The 17,365-nt window shown below is 34.3% G+C and overlaps 2 long non-coding RNA genes across 2 annotated transcripts; one reads left to right on the top strand and one right to left on the bottom strand.

Moving 5' to 3' along the window:
• Positions 1-9,297: 9,297 nt before the first annotated feature.
• On the bottom strand, positions 9,298-9,816 carry LOC138135113 (uncharacterized). Its single transcript, XR_011160868.1, has 2 exons — positions 9,486-9,816; positions 9,298-9,434 (listed from the first exon to the last, which is right to left on the bottom strand). It is a non-coding gene; the product is annotated as an uncharacterized lncRNA (long non-coding RNA).
• A 3,476-nt stretch (positions 9,817-13,292) lies between these two features.
• Positions 13,293-13,799, top strand: LOC138134778 (uncharacterized). The gene is made up of 3 exons (XR_011160815.1): positions 13,293-13,496; positions 13,569-13,646; positions 13,708-13,799. It is a non-coding gene; the product is annotated as an uncharacterized lncRNA (long non-coding RNA).
• The last annotated feature ends 3,566 nt before the right edge of the window (positions 13,800-17,365 follow it).

Raw genomic sequence — 17,365 nt, 5'->3', positions numbered from 1 at the left:
TTTTATTGACTCTTTGTAGGGTTATGAAGACGTAACTTTTTTTTTTCGATTAACCACAATTTATTACATTACAATAATTCTTGCAACAATTTGTAGAAGCATTATTTTAAATTTCAAAACCAGATTTTCGTACATGGTGTAAATTTAAAGGAAGCGTTGCCTTCATCGTGTTAATTCATTAATTTTTCTTGCATGACTGATTCCTCTGGGTCGTTATCCTTAATGTCAACAATCATCGTAATATGTATGAAGCCAACGGAGCTCACGCCGGAAGTTATATTACCTCCATATTGTTCTCTATTGTAAGCTTAATTTAGTCGCTTTCTCAAATTTCTTACAATAAACTTTATCGCACTTTCCGTCTCTTCTTATCGTAAGTAATAAAATTACAATTTTAAATGTAAACTACCCATTCCAAAGTGTGTTGGTAACAACGAGCCACATTTTAAAGTGTATCGGCGTAAATCACGCCGGGGAACATATTAATCGAAATTTTGATTACCCCACCGTGGTCGACAGCATCGAATCCGGGCTCCAGCCTCGATCCTTTATCGCTGTTTGAAATTAAACAGTATTAGCCACATTAGACACAGCAGTGACCATCACGGAGTTGCCCGGCGAGCTTTCCGTATGTCTCTCCCTCGGGTTCCTCTACAGTGAATCTCGTCAGCACCGGTGCTGGCTGATTTCCCTTGTGAAATCGGGGTGTGCTCTACGTCCATCCCCGGATCCAGACACCGATCAAATCCGTTTTGGGCCCCACTTAAATTTGCTCGGATGCTTCCGCTATCTATGCACGCACATTCGCTCTGATTGATCTCGGTCACAGTTGATGTGTAAATATAAACACGTTGACTTAATGTTGAAATATGAGGTTCGGCAAGGGTCTGGAAGCGCTTCCGCAACGGTGATAACATCTGATTCTCAAATAGCCGAGTCGTGTTGGTGCGCTCCCTAACAATTTGCATCTACTCTCTTCGGTTTTTTAATCTTTAAGACTTGTAGCAATAATTCCGTTAAGAATTGTGAAGTTTTTCTTTTCGCAGCGATACTTTCGTATTGGTCGGTCAAGTGCAAAAGTATGAGCTGTATCACTGCAAGATTTTTGTTGCACTAAAAAAATACAGGGTGTAAACGGGATAACGAGTTAATAAAGTGGGAATGATTCTCCTCTGACTTCGATTAAACGTAAAAGCGTGGGGCAAAAACACAGACAAACACGTTCTTTCCGTTTTTGTTGTCGTTACTCCGATCTCGTGGGATCTGTTGTATTAATGAAATATCAAGGAGCACGTTTCTTGGGCATTCGACGTTAACAAAATTGTCTGCAACATTCTCTAATAATCTTGTCCACTCGGACTCAAGAGTGCAAGTAACTGATTAATAATCATCGATTTTTTTTTATTTAATTTGTTTTCTTCAACAGAACAAGCATCTACGAATCTCGTGGAGACAAAAACAATGCCCCCCTGATAGTTACATGCATAGCTTGTAAAAAGTTTTCTATTAAGCTTTATGATTGTAGCGAAGTTGGCTGTTAAAAAACTTCTTTCGGTATGCTAATTCAATATACGACCTCGAGGGTCCATGCCTGGACGATATTTTAAAAACTTTTCATTAAAATGGTGCTATTAACATAACAAACAATCTCGCAAAAAGTGTGGTAATGGTGTGTCATAATTCCCTGTCATGGTTTATTTGAAATTATATGTGACGGTGTAGCAAGTTAAATGTCGTAACTAACGTTGATACATGGTCTTGCACTTAGTAAACCGCAGGACATTACTGTGTTGGTCCTCCCACATATGTTGCATACGTGTAGAGTGTAGCATCTGTAATTTCCTCTTGTTGGTTCGGCGGGATGTTTGTGTTTGAGCACTTTGTGCAAATATTACCTCGTCTACATAGATTTTTCACGAGAAACGCGCGAAGAACAAACTTTCTTGTCAGTTAACTTGGTCCGACCATCGTTGACCAAAACCGAGATAAATCTGTGACGCACGTTCTTGTAACACACACTACATCTTCAAAAACCGAGAAACAAAAGAAACATAGAAATAAAATTGTTAAAAGACATCCAGTTATTAAGGCGAATCGAGATGAGGTTTTAGTGAGATTCTCGGTCAACAGATGGCGCGGGATTTACTTAACTGTTTTTAGCTAAACCAAGCGAAAAATTTGTAATCTGAAAAGGGCAATGTCTTTAAAACATTATTGAAAATTGCGGCAACTTTTTAATTTTTTTATTTTTTCTTCCTTTAAAAAATTTTTCATTGTAATTTTTTTAAAAACAAAAAAAATCAAAAAGTGGTCAACAGCGACGATTAAGCAATATTTACTGATGCTTAATCAATTTTTATTTAATTTTTTCGTTAGAAAATAGTGTCCGAAACAGTAATATACGTTTTCTCTTTGATCGAACCGCCCGCACATGTCTGGCACTGATCAAGAGTTACAAACATGGAATTTGAGCAGCTACAAAAGTATATCTGAGACTTCTATTCACACAATTTTGGTAATGATAACTTAGATGTTGAGGTTGCCTCCGACGATCCCAGTCGAGATCCTGTTATTAACACCATAACAGACCGATTTTTAATTGATGGTCAGCATTTTCTTAGAGAGATTAGATCTCTAGAAAACCATAACAACAAATATCTTAAAAGTTCGAAGGGGTACTTCAAATTAATATCTTGGACTACAAAACTGCATGGAATTTAAAATTTGAGTGTCCATACTGCAAAACAAAAAAAAAGTGTGTTCAGTGAGGCTGAACCAGAGCCAATCATAAATCTAGAGAAATTATCTCAAAGCAACTCAATTCCTAAATTAAATCAACTAGCAGTGGTCGATAGTGCTGTATGGGGAATTATCTCTATTGGTGGTGGACATTCCAACATGGAAGAACTGTTTTATTCGTGGTAACACTCCAATTTCCCGCTTATAACGCTCCGATGGAAGGTGTAAAATTACGTAAATCAAAACCAGGAAAGAAACAATACGTACAGTTGCGGCCCCTACAAACTCAGACACCGACTTTTGACACATTCTGCCAAATTCAAAAAAATTGTAATGTGTAAATTTGACTTTTATCCGGTATGGTAATGTCAGTGTCAGTTTTTTGTAAGTCAGAAGCGTACACAATTTTTAAAATGACTCAATTAGATTCAAATATCTGTGGACGGTGTACAACGCACAGTTCTGTCAATGTCGAGGAGACTCCAAAAGGTCATAGATGCTAACGGTGATACAGTAAAATATTAACTGTATTGTATTTGAATTTTTCCATTTTTCAAATTTCTTATTTTATACGCCACTGACTTTCTTTCAGTTGGGTGACATTTTATAAACTTCAATTTTAGGACCATCTTACACCGCCAACATTTTTTATTTGTCACACTGTCTGAGTTTGTAGGGGCCGCAATTGTACCATTATCAAATGGATTTTGCGAAAATAAATTTCTAGGAATTTTCTCTCCCCAACAAAATGTTTTCATGAATATTCCACTTGTGTATAAAATGTCGTGAAAATCATTTTCAATAAAAGAAAAAAATTTATTAACAAAAGAGTTTGATCGATTTACAGTGACTCAAAAAGATTTTTTTGTTCGACGCTGTCAGAATTTGAGAATTTTCTCCTGTGTGAACGGATTTCGATAAATATCACAACTTGTCAAAACGAAACGTCAAGTTAATTTAAATGATTTTAGGCGATTTGGAGCCTTTAAGAGGCTCGTCGAACAAAAAAACCTTGTACATATTCAACTCGTTCTTGTGTAAATTTGGCTTTTTTTGGCACTCCTGGGCCTTTTACACATGAACTCGTTAAATAATAATATACAAATTAAAAGACAAGTTTCATAAGACCAGTCTTGAAGCACGAATTCAAAATTAAAAAACGAGTGGCGTAGCCACGAGTTATTTTAAAGAAAGAGTGCTTCAAGGTCTTATGCAACGAGTTTTTTTATACTATTTTTTGGAATTTGTCCGCCATAGTACCTATGTCGCCCGCTGAAATACGTGAAATTGCCAAAAATACGGTCGCGAATTTGCTGCCTGATAAATCCTGATAAATAATTTTTGACACATTTTGTAATTTAAACTGACATGCATGACAAGATAATTCCACATCAAGCTTTACCAACTTAAAAATTTTCGTAAAATGTTTCGTGAATTAATGGCTATAAGAACATCGCAGATGATGACGTTGCTACATCCAAGAATATAAATGCATCAATTTTACGTACGATATTAAAAAAAAAGAAGTGAATTTGTTTCGGTCCATGAAGGAACCAACCGGAAAAAAATACAATACGCGTAATATGAAGAGGTGGAAACTAAAAAATTGGTTCACCCAGGTCAGGAGCTCTAACATTCCGATAAGTGCTCCGATTTTGTAAAAAAGGGCCCGGCAAGGTTTTCCCGGTAATAGCGCTTTCCCGGCTATAGCGCTTTTTTCTTCGGTCTTTTTTTTTAAATCTAGTTACTTTGTGCAACCTGTCAGCTGGAGCAGTTGTTACGCAAGTAATTTGACAAGTTATTAGACTGTAAAAAATTGCATTTGTCATAACTTTGAGTAAAAATGAAATGACCAACATGCTACAAGCGTATTTTGAGTGTGGCAAGAATACACAGCCAGCTATTCGCCTTTATCACCAGCATTTTCTTAATAGAACAGTGCCCCACTACAAAAAATGAATTAATTTTCTTAACCCTCCACCACCCGGCGGCACGGCAATTTTGCCGGAGTACATACATTATTCGGATATTACTATCAAGTAATAGGGCAGTGCTTATCAACATTACCGGCGTCTCGCCTCCGCATTTTGACTTTGTTGTGTATTTATTATGTTCTGTGTCAATGTTAAGGAACTTCCTCACGATATGACATGAGTATAATAATATACCTTTTTGAACTTCAACTACCAATGTGTTCCCTAAATCCAGAATTAAATTTTTTTTTTCTAACACTAATCTCTTATACTGTTTCTATGGTGCATATGAGCTCACACCTTATGTTTCCCATAAAATACGTTTTTCTCTATAAGACACGTCGTCAATAGCAACGTATCTTATAGAGTCATAAAATACGCTCACACATATTATTCAAGTAACATTTTATTCATCATTTTTACAATAATTATCACATAAATTATCATATAAAAAATGATCAAAATGGTTTGAATAAGTGAAAACACACTGTTTACACACAAGAGTAAAATTTGTTGCAAAACAACTCAATCGTTAATTTAAAAAAAAAAATAAATAAATAAAATTCTCTTCACCACTTTTCACCTAAAAAATAACACTGAGAGTGACAAAAATTGACAGTTCACAGTGAAGCGGCAAAAATTTCATAACATATAATAGGAATGGCTTGCTTCGGCTACAATCATTTATAATGACCCTGTATTTCCACTTTTTTTTTCCTATGCAAGAGTGCAATCTTATCTTTATTGTACACTTAATATTGTCGGTATGTGATTGTCAAAGGAAAACGTATATTTCTGTTTCGGGCGTTATTTTTTGTCAAAATTTAAAAATAAAAAAAGATTTGCCATTAAGAAGTTGGCCCCCACATGCGCCGTTGAGCAGATTTTTAATTTTTTTTTAATAACGAAGAACAAAAATTTTTTTTTGAATGGAATCAAAAATAAAAAAAGTAAAACGTTGCAGCATTTTGAAGTAATATTTTAGGACACTTGCAGTTTAAAAATTGAAAATCGGTCATACCGTTTCTTTAAAAAACGCTAAATACTTTTCCGATATCTTTATCTCTCTCGCACACTTGGTCATCCCGATTAGCCTTAATAAAGAAGATTTCACGCGTGAATGTGTTGTTTTAACAAATAATTTAAAACATGTTCAATAAATGGAGGTGGTAAAAGTTCAGTAAAGTGCTGATAATTCCTCTAATGATCAAATATTGTTTACAAAGCAATAGAACGATTGGAAATTTGTCCTAATTAAAAAATTAGTAGAAGATTTGACAACATTTTGTAAACGTCATAAGATGAAAACATGAGAAATTCTTTCGTTGTCGAATAAGTTAGGTTATGTTTAGGACTTAAGTTATTAATACCGTGATGGTGGCAGATACTTTTTTTCAGCAATAAAAAGGAACCTCTTCCTACTTTCGTTTATAAATTCGTGTTTCTTGTTGTAATTTGCAACTGAAATCAATCAGTTAAAATCCCACAGAAAGTGCAATAGTGGACAAAATGGCAGCAAGTTTCAGTTGCAGGTAAAAAAGTCTTTGAAAATTAAGTTCTGGTGCCACTTTTCAGTCGTTAAATAACGACGTGAGTAAATTTTGTGCAATAAATATAGAAGAGAATCGCGTCGGCATTACGGAGACTTCTTGCGGCGTATTTTTGGTCGTCAAATGAAACCATTAAAGTAAATGCGGCGGCTTCGGTGGGGCATTTTAAACTAGATTTAATTTCGATTTCGCATTGTCATGCAAAATAATTCCATCAGACTACTGCGAAGCAGACATTCTGTCAAAGCACTTCATTAAATTTGGATCACATAAAAGATTCCGACTTTGTGCCGACACACCTACCAACCCTTCGAATAAACATTTAGCATTCACATTATTATTTGTGGGATTTGTCCGTCCCTTTCATTTATATATCGGTTCTGGACCCCCTCGCGTGTGGGTCGGGTTCGGCTTTTACGATGTTAGAGACAAGAGGAGCGTTCTGGAATCGTGGCAGGATGGAAATTTCGCTGCATAAATTTTTATCAGAGCCAATAAGCCCATTATTTACTAAGTAATAAAAAGATGATATTTCTCCAAGAATTCTCATTGTTTTCGTGCAGGTGGCTCCCGATGCAGGCCGGGCTTTTCATCCCCATTTATTATGACTAAAATTCAATATTGTAGCGGAATGCCGAGATGGCGAGCCCATACTGGAGATACGTGATGCTCAAACTGATATGCCATCATAATTTTACGTTTCGAATTAAAACGTCAAACGTTCTCGTCGGTTTTAATTAAAGTTGATATTAATTTCTCTGCAATTTTTATTGTCAGAGCACTATCCATTTTTATAAATTATGAAATGAGCCCACTGATGAAAATTTTTCATCTCCACTACAAACATCACAAAAGCGTCCAGTTTTTCTGATCGTCTGCATTAATTTGATCTCTCCTGCTGTCAATATTTAACACAGAGTTTTACTTTATACGACGTGCATTTTAACCAAGTTTTAATGAAAATTCCCGTCCAAGTTGAACTTCTCCCAACTGACAATGTCGCGGTTCAGTTTTTACCTGAGCACTTTGTTATAAAATTTGCACTTTTCGTGGTATGCGAAGCGGAAACGCGAATCGATACTCTGAAGAAAAATATGTGTCGAAAGAACATACGGTTCGTATTTTAAGATTCAGCGATCGCGGGGGAAAGAAATTCCGTCGGGCATTCTTACTTGTTCATGACTTAGAGTTTAATTAACGTTTCAGCTTAATCACGAAGCTTGTCAAAACTTTACACTCCAAAACGGCAGTAACGGGCCGACTCCTGCTGCAGAGATGGACAGTTTTCCGTTGGAATATTGTTATTACCCAAGTTTCCACAGTCTTTTTGTTTATGAAAACAATGCCGACTGAATTAATTTAATTCGTCTGAGTCGAAAACTGATTGTTTTCCGAAGTTCCAAAAACGAATTTCTCATTTCGCCGTCAGTAGGTGCAACGGGCCCACAGCAATACGCTCCTCTTAGTTATTATAATCGAAACGTTTTTCGACGAGATGTGTTTAATTTATTTCCAGACGGATTTCACCTGATCAGGGAGCACATTATAAATTTAATTGATTTCGATCCATTTCCAATCTAATTTCACCGTTTCAATATTGCTATTAGATCCGACGCTCCCTGCGGGGCATTTCCATCGAATGATACTTTATTATAAACGAATCTGTCAAGCGCTCATTAAATTTCACACTTCCGAATTTGACGCGATTCGAGTGCTGTTTTCGTCGTTCAGCTCAAAAGCGAACTATCTCACAACAGACTGTATTGTTTCCGGATGTCGAATATTTGCCTAACAAAATACAGTCAACAGCTGATGGGTCCTAAGAATCTTGTGGAAACACTTTAATACTCTCATCGAGATGAGACAATGTTTTTGTTTATTATATAGCTTTACATCCTTGGGGATATTGTCTTCACCTGAAGGTTTTGTCACGCTGTTACGTGTGATTTTCTTTTAGAATTGAAACTGAAATCATATGTGATTGGATAATATCTCAGAGACGTGCTATCGTCTTCATGTGAAAGATGAACTGAAAAAGCTGAAGCTTTATGGCTCAATATAACCGAGACCAGTTGCTGCTGATATGTCATATTTTTTACTTCTTTTATTTTGACGTAGAAATCCGCTGATTCGACGTTCAAAAATCAAAAAGGCGCAATACTTTGTGAATTAATACTTTGCAATATTAAAACCGGTCCAAATAAAGAAGAAAATGCCGTCGGAGTACTTCCTTCCGCTCAACTAAGTACGCTCTTTTCTATTTTAGAGAAAAGGAGATCCAGACACATTAGATCTAATGAAATTATATAAAAGCCCGAAGAAAAACTTCAATTTTCTTTCGTTATATCCCTTAATGCCGCTTCTACATACATTAATTTAATAGTTTCGTGCTCTTTACAGCAACCGAGTTTTTCCAAGGCGTTATTTAACTGGCAGCGTTTGGTGTTGTAACTTTAAGAATTAATATTACAGTTTCGTCGGAAGTGAAACCACAAGTCAAATTTCTTTTTGCAAAATTGTTCCTCCTCCATTTAACTTTGAAAAGTCGAGCGAAACGCTTTCCGATTGAAAATCTATGACTCGTTGTAATGACAAACTAAACGAATTGAAACTTCTAGAAATTGTTTGGAATGGGACCAAACGTTTGGGCCTTGTAACAGTATTTCGTAAGATCTCTCTATCGGAAAAGGATCCGAACCGATCAGGATATGTATGTTGGATTCGACGATTTTGCAACAATTTTTTCCTCCCCTGAAAAGAACCCTGTCCGTGAGAATTCTGTTGTCGGTGAATGGGAATGGTTTCAGCAATAATCGTAACCTCAAGCGACCCACGCTCCGGTCCTAATTCCTTTCTGTAATTCAATTTGCCTTTTGGTGATTTTCGCTTTGAATAAGTGTTCGTCTCGCATCCATGCAAAATCGATCTTCCCCGCTTCGAATCATTACATTTTATGTATGTTTGAGAGAAAATTATTAAACGGAAATTGCAGAGGTGCTCCTAAATCAGAAAATCGAACGAAGAAAAACCACCGCTTTCTTAATTTACTTTTCGCTTTTTATTGTAAATTGATGAATACATGGTTGGGCTAAAATTTTCAAATAATCTTAATGCTATCTGCTTATCTAAGCTGTTCCCACAGAAAGAGAGAGACGCACACGTATAGACATAACTAGAAAGTTTGCACATTTCGAATAAAAATGAGAATTAAATTGTAACTTACTGCAATTAGTTGTTTACTGTTTTTTCTAATCACTCCACATGCTCCAAAAAATGATACAATAAACATTACAATTCCGAAAGCAGTTATTCGAGCTGGAAGAGATGCTTTATTGTCATTTAGTATTAATATGACCCCACAACCTGTTGTCAAAATTCCACATAACTAGAAAAAGAGATTATTGACATAACTGACTCTTTATTCTTACCAAAAATACTATGTTAAACATAAATACAAAATGCTCTGCTATCGTTACGATTTTCATGTTTTAACTGTCTGCAGAAATAACAGTTATCAAAATGTTTCTTCGATTTCTTATCTATGTTTACACGATACATACGGTGTATAGAGGTGCGTGTATTGACATCTTCCGCTTTGACGTAACCGTAACTAACAATCACATTTCCATTATTATCTAAACTCCATCTTTTTAAAACAATTGTCAGTGTCAAAATTCTTTCAAAGACCAGACTGTAGTACCCTAAAACCTGTCGTTTCCGAACACCTCTATCGTAAAATCTCCCTCGATAACTCTACCCTCGATCAGATTTGAGGTTATGCCACAAATTTTCAAATGTCAGAAAAGTTTTACATGTGAGCAAATTTTATTCTAAAGGACAAGAAATAAAGACAATAATAACACTGAAAAATGCAACTGAAATACAGCTAAACTGAAAAATGGAAAATTTTTTCAAAAGCAAATGCAGAGTGAAGCTAAAAGGGGATTTTTTAGAGAGCGGTTTGGGGTTTGGTAGCATGGTCGGTTTTCTGTCTGCATTCTTCACATAATTTAATCATAGCTAATTTTTCTCACTTTACTTTTTATTTTAAATTTAAAAATAATTGCGGCTCCAGTTGCCTTCGCATCAAAATGGCTGACATACAATTGACATTTGACGTCGCCAAACCAATAACAATCATAAATAACTAGTGGCTCATACCAGCATAACAACACTTTGAGATTTGTTTTAAAAAAAGAACTTTACATATGGGAATTTACAGGAATATCGTTGGTTACATAATATGAACGAGGACAGAAATCTTTTACTTCGGACACCTAAAGAAGTTCCCCATCAAACGCAAAACGTCTGGCCATAAATAAATCTCCTTAACCCTAGGGGGATGCACCCTTTTTTGTTATAAGTCTTAATCAAGGGTTCCTTGTTCGTGGTTTAGAGACTGCTTGTGAGGTATAGCCGCGGTTTAATTTCTAGTTTCTGGCTGAAAACTTATTGAATTATTATGCACAATCCGCCCTTAAAAGAATGCGTTCTGAAGAAGTTTAGACGATTTATCAAGAGTGCTTTAAACAATAATGTGAAAATTATCCGAGCATTCGAGACATACATCACAAGCGGGATATTACGAAATGCAATCAAGCGAGGTCTTTGTTATATCGATATTGAATTAAGGTAATCCAATAAGGAAAATGCAAGGAAGGCATAGAAAAGCTTAATAAGGGCCCAGTGTGGATATTGAAGATAACACAGGCCGGGAGAATATGATAAAAGCTCGGGAATCTAAACTATGAGGTAAATGGCTTTTGAAAATAGAGAGGGTGCGTCAAGAAATCCCGGCCAAGTATGTGTGCGGTGTTGAATTACAAATACAGCCAGAACTAGGGGGAACGATGAATATACCGATTTGGCTAATATTAACAGACAGATTTAAAGTAGATGGTAGTTTTCTTTGTTCCGACGTCGTAGCATCGCAGAGTATAAATTTTATTATTCCGAGCGAATTCCACGACAGAGGACTTTCTTTTAAACCGATTTAATTGGTTTTATTAAAGTTTAAAAAAATGTAAAAACAGTGTCTTTTCATCAAAAAAAAACCTCGTTAATCAATTAATTTTCGACCAACCACTCACACTCCCTTTGATAAGCAATACAATCAATATCAATGGTCAACGGTCCTCTCGGTAAAAATGTGAACGATGTTTAATTCAGAACGTACAGAATACTCCGCGAAAAGATAGAATGTTCTCTAGCTTGTTTTAATATAAACCCATAGCTGCCCTTCTTTGGCTTTGAGGAATTTCTGTTATTAAAAACGTTAAAAATTCATTTTTCTTGTCGTGTCGTCGAGATTTTTTTCATTTTTCACCCATCCCTTCCGTTCAAATTACCCACGAGTAAAAATTAAACGTCGCGTCGGTGAGATGGCAATATGAGTGGAAATAAAACAGCGGAATGCTACAAAGGAACGTTGCGGCGTCTCTCAGGAATCATCAACCTGAACACTAAGACAAAAGCTCATCACATCGGTATTCGGAGAGATTAAAATGTGAATAGAACATGAAATGTGGAATTTCCTCTGGAGCCGTTTTTATGGTCACACATTTAACAAACACTTTCACAAGAGATAAGTAAATAATCTCCCACGTCTGCGACACAATTGAATCGTATTTTACCAGCGGGTCGAAAAAATTCACAGCAAGTTGCCAACAAGTGTATGCAACCAGCAATACACGAATCAAATCATTTGCAAGGGAGCGGGCATTATTCGGTCGGTTTATTAGCAGCTACGAATTTAAAACATGTATTTTGAGATTCCAAAACACGTATAGAGGTACCGTGCAATGCGTGGGCCAAGTTTATTTGGTGATATCGCAGTCTAAGTTTAATACCAAGTGACAAGAGCTTGTCCTATTGTATCTCTATCACAGAAACTCTATTATCCCCAAATCCAATCCGAGTACACATGACCTGATTTACCTTGGGATATTGTTATGTAAATTCTAAAGTAATATACACTTGAAGGTGTGAAGCATGCTCATTGAATAACATGTACTAATAACAAACAAGAGTTGAAACACAGCCAAATATAAATTGTGTTCGTGTTTTAACAGCAATAAACTTAGAAATGTAACCATTCACAAGCTTTAAACTAACTAACGTGCAATTTATGAGATCTTGTCTTCTAATGCAATTTCCCAAAAAGTAAATTAACCAACACAATTTAACAACGACAATTTCTTTTACAAATCTTCGTCTTTATTAGAAATGTATTCGGATTTTTTTTTATGTACTTTAAGTGGTATTTATTATCTTAAATCAATACCGATGGCATGCGCTATTGGACACAGATACCTATCTAATTATTTAGTTTTGATTCAAAAGCAATGCAGCAACACCCAAATGACGTATGCGACCTTATTCTTCCAGTATTTATGGTTTGGAAATACACTGGATTACCAGTTTATAGACTGGAAGGTCAAGTGGGTACGGAAGGAAGACAATTCTCTACTGTAAAGTCAAAATCGATGTACTTGGGTATATTGTTTTATCTAATTTGGTTGTGGATTTATATAAGAATCATCCTCGAGGTTGATACCGATTTGTTTTGGGTAGACACTGAAATTTGGGAAATATGTTTCCACTTTGTGCACAATATAGGAATCATTTTCGTATGCCACAAAACCAAGGAGAATATAGGTACCATCCCTTCAGAATTGTTACTGAATGAGAAACTTCTGAGGAGCATTACGAAAACAAAGATTATGTATTATCGTGACGTCAAAAATTATTTTTTAAAAATTGTACTGGTCAAATATGGATTAACAATTACTACTTATACAGCAGAATTTATAACTTCTGCAGCAAACAAACTCAACATAACATTTTATTACGTTACTTGGATCCTTCAGTTTCATTCTCAAATACTTATTATTTTGTATTTGATCATATTAAGAGAACAGTATCGACATCTAAATTATTACTTACAAACTGATCAGATTATCAATTGCAAAATTACAAAAATTATAGAGATCCATTCGAGTTTACGGAAACTTGTGACATCTATAAAAAAGTGTTTCAGCGGTTATATTTTACTAAAAATCTTAATGGATTTAATTTGCACTTCAACCGGAATATGTTATTATACGTAAACTCAATGTTATCGAATAATGAAAGCTACAATGCTTTATCTTGGATCATGGCTTTGATGTGGTTCGCTCTTGTAATAATTGTAGATTTTACGATAGTCACAATTTTGGAAGCTATTCTGGAACAGGTTTGTGAAACTTAACTCGTCTTTTAAACTCTATTTACTAGGTATTAAATAATTAATATTAATACGTTTCAGGACAAATTAACCACACATTATATAATAAATGAGGTGTTAATAAACAATAAAAGTATAAAATCGTTGCCTTATAAAATGGTAATTTTACAGATTTACGGATTTTCAAAATACAATTTCTATAATTAATTAAAAATTTCAGCAAACCCGTCATAGTTTATACGAATATAATAATAAACTCCAGTTCTTTGTTTATGGTCTTTTTCCGTTGAATTGTACAGTTATTTGCTGGGTAAGATTTTCCTTGTCTATTTCCATTTATTTCATTTTATTTTGCTTCTGTTTCAGGTTACTACAGGAGTCGTAACCTACACGATGTATCTAACTATCTAGTACAGTTTACTTAATTTTTTTATTTATTTGCGTGTAACGAAGAGAATATCGTGATTGCTGTCCCCTGCGTATACACTATTTTCTCATTCTAATTATTTTCTTAAGTACATTAACAGTCAGCATTAAAAAGGCAGTTATTCTCTGCGTGCCCGGACAACAAGAATCAGTTGGAAATCCAAAAATATTTACGACTATCTACACTCAAAATTGATCTGTACGTGCTTATTATGGTTTCATTTAATAATAAGTCTATTTTTTTCTCTGCTAGAAACTAGTGCTTATTTCCTCCTGTTTATATCCATTTATTATAGATTTTCATTGTAACATAACGATTTAAATCTATAACATATTAATGGTTATTGTTCCAAACAAATTAACTGTTTTTATTTTTACAGAAAAAAAATGGTTAGAAAATCTAAAGGCATTTACGACCTAGTGATCCCTATTTTCAAGACTTGGAAATATACAGCTTTACCAATCTTTAAAATTGAAAATAATATCGACACTGAACAAAAAAAAATTCTTCCTTTAAAATCACACACTCGATACATCGGTGTTGCAATTTTTGTTATTTATCTTTGTTTCAATTTTAAACAGGTGTTTAAAAATAGTTATTCTGATGTCTTCGATGGTGATTTAACTTTAGCCGAAGCATCACTTTTCTTCATACAGAACACTACAATCCTGCTTCGATGTTATAAAAAACGAGAAGAAATTTGTGAAATAATTGCACAATTATACTTTTCTGGAAAAGTTGTAGTGAAAGTAACACGTCAAGAATTGTCTTACTATACCTACGTGAGAAATCTTATTCTCGGAATAATTACATTCAAATATACAGCACTTGTTGTTCTGTGCACATTTGAATATATCTTTTTAGAGGAATACCCAACAATTATAATTCTCTTCTACATTTCGTGGGGTTTCCATTTTCATTTTGAGATTATCATGATTGTGTATCTAGTTGTGCTGAAAAGACAATATGTCCATTTGAACGAGCGTTTGAAGGGTCAACAATGTAATAGATACAATTATTACAAACTGACTGCGATTGTTGAAACGCATTCGTTATTCAGAAGAATTTTCAAAATGATCAACAAGACATTTGGAGACTTAATACTGATGAAAATTTTAACTGACTGGTTTATTACTTCTACCGGACTATTTTATGTGGTTCAATCCATTTTGTCATTCTCGGAAAAAAATTATTTTTTGAAAAGATTGGGCAACATTGACTGGATCTTACTTCAATTAATTTCAAATTTTTTATTGGCTTTTATTATCGATGATATCTCTCAACAGGTATTGGTTCCACAATTCTGCATCTAACAGTATTGATTTTTTTTTTCAGGATAACTTGCTGAATACTCGTATAAATGATGTCATGTATAACATGAACAGTAAATTGCTACCTTTCAAAAAAGTAATTTCTTAAGCACATTAGCAACTAACATTTAACAATACTTCATTGTAGGGAATACTGTTTACGATTAATGCTCACATAAATAAATTAGAATTTACGATTTGTGGTTTGTTACCATTAAATCGTAGGTACATATCTTGGGTAAGAATATTTTCGAAAATTTTCATATGTTAAGCATTCATTCAGATGGCCACAGGTGTAACAACGTACGTGATATATTTAGTGCAGTCACATAGAGAAAACTGAAGAAAGACGATCACTGAATATTAGAACCGTAAAAGAGTGCACCCACATATAAATACATAAGCTTGCACAACCGTAATACTGTTTCTAAAATATCCATACCATTAACAAGTCGTGCATGTTATCCATTTTAATATATTTAAACTAGAAACTAGAGCAATACACATGTATCCAGCCATTAAGTTTCAATCTTGGTGTAAGATCTACATGAAAATGTGAAGAAAAATCGTTGTCTCCAGGGATTGACAAGGCATTTATTTAATTCCATAAGTCAGTCAATTTGTAGGATAACCACTGGAAACCGCAATACAGTTTCAAATGTTTAGAAATCCGGTCAACATTTATGAGTTATTGTGCCCCATTTTCAGTATTTGGAAATATGTCGCACTGCCATTTATTAAATTGGAAGTCAACGAAAATGGAAATAGATTTATTGACCAAAATTCAAAACGGTTTTATTTAGGAATTATGATTTTATTAACTGTATTTTATCTCGTTTTGAAAAAAATCTACACCGATGAAAACAACGTTGTAGTTTTCAGCGTGGGACTATTTGAAATTGTCTTTGTGTTTCTTCAAGATTTAATGATTATAGTTTTTACTAACAAACGAAGGAAGGAAATTTGCAGTTTAATTTCGAAATATGCAACTCTGGAAAGACTAACAAACCAGTTGAAAAAATGCAAATCTACGTATCACGTCCAAGTTAGAAATACAATTATGAAAATTGTTTTAGTAGAATTTGTTTTGACAATTATCTGTTGTGTGGTAGACTGTGTAAACAATCCCAACGAGGGGGTAAACACAGTAGTATATTTTACATTATGGAGTTTTCACTTTTATTACGAGTTGGTCATATTGACGTTTCTGGAGGTACTGCTGAATCAGTACCGAGAGCTGGCTAATTACATGATAAAGAAAAATAGGTGTTCTGAGAAAAAGATTAAAGAAGTTTTGAAAATATATTTGTTCATCAGACAGATTTTTCATTTGACGAAGAAATATTTCCAGGGAATAATTCTGGCAAAGACCTTAACCGACTTATTTATTAGCACAACGGGAATATACTACCACATAAGAATCATGGTCCACAACGAAAATAAAAATTATATCTCAAAATATGGACTCGCCTCGACATGGCTGGTTTTAATTTCAATTTCAAATTTTATTGTGGTTTACTTTTGTCAAATTATTACACAACAGGTACCTTCTTTTTTTAGTATGAGTTGCGTAGCGAAAGAAAGCTTGTTTTCTAGGACAAATTAATTGAAAACCTTATTTTAAATAATATGATCGATACATTCTTGGATTATAAAATGGTAAAATGAGAAAGATGTAATTTAAAGTCCATTAATCAAATAATTATATTTTAAGAGAACACTTTACGTTTTACATGGAGACGTTGATAAACTAGATGTTACAGTTTGTGGACTTTTTCCATTAAATAATACATTAATCGGTTGGGTCGGTATTCATTGTGTGGAAGCAAAAGGCTTTTTCTGTACAGTCTTTTTTTAGATGGTTGCAAATATTTTAACATATGTCATATATCTGATTCAACTGTACAAAACAGATCATCTTGTTGACAACAAAATAATTTAATCCTCGTCCCCAAAAACGTACTTAAGGGTCATTCACAAATACAATATAATACACTGACCACCAAAATTAACGCATCACTTGTATTTTTACGGTTTTTTTTTAAGTTTTACTTTAAAGCAAAAATTGTTATACACACTGAAAATATAAGAAAAACATAGATCATTCTACAAGAGTTATTAAAATTTCCAGCCACTGTGTA

The sequence above is a fragment of the Tenebrio molitor genome, chromosome 7 (assembly GCF_963966145.1).
Source record: "Tenebrio molitor chromosome 7, icTenMoli1.1, whole genome shotgun sequence".
Taxonomy (NCBI): Eukaryota; Metazoa; Arthropoda; class Insecta; order Coleoptera; family Tenebrionidae; genus Tenebrio; species Tenebrio molitor.
This window is presented reverse-complemented; position numbering and strand designations above follow the sequence as displayed.